Here is a 4646-nt window from a genome sequence, read left to right on the forward strand (position 1 = left end):
GCTTTGATGAGAAAGTCAAAGAATTTGGCTTTTCAAGGAGTGAAGATGAATCTTGTGTCTATATCAAGGCTTGTGGGAGTATAGTCAGCTTTTTGGTACTGTATGTGGATGACATATTACTCATAGGAAATGACATCCCAACCCTGCAGGAAGTAAAGTCCTAGCTTGGGAAGTGTTTCGCTATGAAGGACCTTGGAGAAGCTGCTTATATCCTAGGGATAAGGACTTTGAGAAACAGGAGTAAAAGACGAATTGGACTTAGTCAAAGCACCTATGTGGACAAAGTGTTGAAAAGGTTCAACATGCATAACTCCAAGAAAGGTGAGTTACCTATCCAGTGTAATGCCAGACTGAGTAAAACTCAGAGTCTGAGTACAGAGGCTGAGATAGCTGAAATGAGTCCAGTACCATACGCTTCAGCTGTAGGCTCGATCATGTATGATATGACTTGTACTTGCCTCGATGTTGCCTTTGCTTTGAGCATGGTCAGCAGATATCAGGGGAATCCTGGCAAGGCTCACTTGACAGCGATAAAGAATATTCTCAAGTACCTGTGAAGGACTAAGGACTGGGTCCTTACCCTTGGTGGGAGTGATGAATTGAGAGTTGTAGGGTACAGTGATGCTAGCTTTCAGACTGACAGGGATAATTTCCGCTCTCAGTCGGGCTGGGTCTTTACCCTAAACGGAGGGGCAATTACTTGGAAAAGTTCCAAGCAGGAGACAGTGGCTGATTCCAACAAAGGAGGCTATATGGCTAAAGAACTTCATTGGAGACCTTGGAGTTGTACCAGCTATAAAGGAGCCAATGAAGATTTTCTGTGACAGCAATAGTGCGGTTGCCTTAGCCAAGGAACCAAGAGATCATGGGAGATCCAGACACATTGATAGAAAATATCACTTCATCAGACATCGAATAGAAGAAGGAATCCTCGTGGAAAAGAGGGTATCATCGGATGAGAACCCAGTAGATCCCCTCACGAAGGGGCTGACTCGGGTTAAGCATCTCCAGCATGCTCGGAGCATAGGGCTGAAGGATGATATTAGTTTTAGTAGTTGATAATCTTGAAATTTGTAAAATGTAATTGACATTTGATGATAAATAAAAGTGTTTATTTATGAGTAAAGTGTTGCTATCTCTTGTCAACCATTTACTATTATTTCTTTTTGCATGTTTTGACTTCCAGAATAATTATGTTATGGTTTATATCATATTATTCAAACTCTCCACAATCGGTCATATGTTGGAAGTAGATATGAATCAAGACTGTCATGGGTTGTCTTGTAGAGGTCTAAGATGTTAGACAAAGCGGGGCTACAACACTCATGAGTGCTCATAAGTTCTGAGTATTGGATTCAAACCACGCTCACTTGTATCACTTCATGGAATTTATCTTTAGTGATCGTGAGACGACAATATCATATAAGTCTTCAAACCTAGAGATATGATTTGTTTCCTATGAGTTGATTATGCATTGATTGCACGAAAATACATTGGTAACTCGATGTTATAAACCGTGTTTTTGTGTGTAATTCAACAAGTAGTAGAGCAAACATATGAGTCGAAGTTTATCTGTTCCTTCTAGGATTAGGAGCGATATCCGGGCCCCTCGATGATTTTGTTTTGACCTATGTACCAGGCCCGGTCAGAACTAAATTGATGTGTTCAGTTAAGTTCTATGTCAAACAAATCGGAAATCGGGAAACAAATGTTGGACAATAAGCAAGACCATGTTCCATGTATTTGTACGGATGATATCTAGAACTGAGGATTATATGATCACTTATCTTTTAATGGCGCTTCATAGTTCAACAGAGTTTAAAGAGATACGATTGATGATCGGTTCCTGAAGTCATACTTGCAACTATAGTTACTAGACTTATCCAAGTGGGGGACCGTTGGATATAGTGTCTAAGTCCATAACTATATTTGGTATGTAGTTGACCCGACCCGACATGGTCCATTGGGTTGCACTTCACTCGAACAATTTATGGATAATCTTTTGAGAATAGTATAAGTTATGATTTATTAATATATTATAAGTTCTAATATATTAATATAAAATCATATTATTTAATTAGTATTGATCTATAATTAATCTAGAATTAATTTATAGATCAAAAGTATTACTAATTAAATATGGGCTCTTGTATTTACATAGTGTGGGCTAATGCTGATTTGGAATGGGCTAGGCTTGCATGGAAAGTCCATGGATACTCCATGGAGCTTTAACCTATGGATCTCATGGAAATGAAAAAGACATGGGTATTAGGGTTTACATGGATGTAACCCTAATCCACCACACTATATAAAGGAGGCTTTGGTTCTTGAAATCACACTAGTAGTAGTGAGGATACTAAGAGGGCCAATTTCAAGAAGGTGATTACTATTCTCTCAAAGTTCCAAATTTTCTAGTGATTTGTGATTTCCATTTGAGGCATCCACACTATTAGTGCTAGGCTCTAAAACTCCAAGCAATCAACTACAACTACATGGTAAGTAATTCTACTAGCTTTATTTGATTCATGTTCCCTATGACATGCTAGATAGGATAAGAACCTTGGAAAAATAATTATTTGCATGTATCTTAGTCAAACATAGATCCAAGGTTTCTAGGGTTTCATGTACAACATAGGAGTGTTAGAATGCTCAAAACCCATCAGTGGTATCAGAGCCTAGGCTTGTTTACTTGATACTTGATGTAAATAACTTAAAAAATCAAAAAATTTTGTTCACTTCCGTATGAACTCGCTGAGTCCATGGGGGGACTCCACGAGTCCATGAAGAAATGCATGCTACTCGTCGAGTCTGTTCATGCACTCGACGAGTAGAGGCTGCAGTGTCCAATTTTTCGAGTTTTGCTGCTGGAAATGGACTAGAAACATTACCCTAAACTGTTTTGGTGTTATAAAACTTGTTTTAGATGGTGTAATGTTTACGCTAATCCATTTACAATGGCTATTATCAAAAAATTACAAGCTTTATGAGTAATTTATGATTCTTGAAATGTTCATAGTCATGTTCTTGAACTTATGAAGATTAGATGATCATAGGAATTGTTTGTAACCTACTTGGTAGTCTAAATTCATGATCATTATGTGTTTTAATGGAGTCCATAACTTGTCCTCAAGTTATGGAAAACCAAAGGTCACACTTTAATAAAAACCATTAAAAGAACACAAGAGTTAGAAAAATGAAGAGTTTTCATTTTTTTAATACTCAATTAAATTCATAAGTTATAAGAAATGAAAAGTTTTGAGAGTTTACAAAACTTGCCCTCAAGTTTTGGAACAAGTAAAGTCATGATTAAAACTTTATTTCCAACCCTTAGAATTTTAAAAGTTCAAATTTAACCCTTATACTTTGTAATATTATAAGTTAATAATATATATATATATATATATATATATATATATATATATATATATATATATATATATATATATATATGTATGTATGTATAAGATCAAGTCGTCTTACCGCTAAAATGCCTCATTCACGAAGCCGGTCTATAAGGTTGTTGCCTATAAAATGGCAACTTAATGGGTGTCCACTCTCACCCACCGCTTCCTTGATCGGTGGAGGGTCGTGAGCTGAACGGGTAGGAAAAGGACTTATAAATTCTCATTAAAAGTATAATGATAATACTAAAGTAACTAAACCTTATTAAATTCCTAATCTTAGTTATTTTAGGAAAATGTGAATAAGGTGCTAATCCATGAAATTACACTTTACACTTTGTTTAAGTCGTTAGTGGAGCGTGTGTGGTTAACCGACACACTAACTTGAACTTAACAAGGTAGGTAAAGGGTGAATTAAGTCTATTAGGGTTCTGTTAGCCATTGCTGCATTTCATGACTATGAAATATGGCAAATGGATGTCAAAACCACTTTCCTTAATGGAAAGTTGGCTGAAGATGTTTACATGGTTCAGCCAGAGGGTTTTGTCAGTACAGAGTACCCCCATAGAGTGTGTAAGCTCGAGAAATCCATTTATGGATTGAAACAGGCACCTCGCAGATGGAATCTTTGCTTTGATGAGAAAGTCAAAGAATTTGGCTTTTCAAGGAGTGAAGATGAATCTTGTGTCTATATCAAGGCTAGTGGGAGTATAGTCAGCTTTTTGGTACTGTATGTGGATGACATATTACTCATAGGAAATGACATCCCAACCCTGCAGGAAGTAAAGTCCTAGCTTGGGAAGTGTTTCGCTATGAAGGACCTTGGAGAAGCTGCCTATATCCTAGGGATAAGGACTTTGAGAAACAGGAGTAAAAGACGAATTGGACTTAGTCAAAGCACCTATGTGGACAAAGTGTTGAAAAGGTTCAACATGCATAACTCCAAGAAAGGTGAGTTACCTATCCAGTGTAATGCCAGACTGAGTAAAACTCAGAGTCTGAGTACAGAGGCTGAGATAGCTGAAATGAGTCCAGTACCATACGCTTCAGCTGTAGGCTCGATCATGTATGATATGACTTGTACTTGCCTCGATGTTGCCTTTGCTTTGAGCATGGTCAGCAGATATCAGGGGAATCCTGGCAAGGCTCACTTGACAGCGATAAAGAATATTCTCAAGTACCTGTGAAGGACTAAGAACTGGGTCCTTACCCTTGGTGGGAGTGATGAATTGAGAGTTGTAGGGT

The sequence above is a fragment of the Lactuca serriola genome, chromosome 7, assembly GCF_051521515.1.
Source record: "Lactuca serriola cultivar US96UC23 chromosome 7, Lser_US96UC23_V15, whole genome shotgun sequence".
In the NCBI taxonomy this organism is placed as follows: Eukaryota; Viridiplantae; Streptophyta; class Magnoliopsida; order Asterales; family Asteraceae; genus Lactuca; species Lactuca serriola.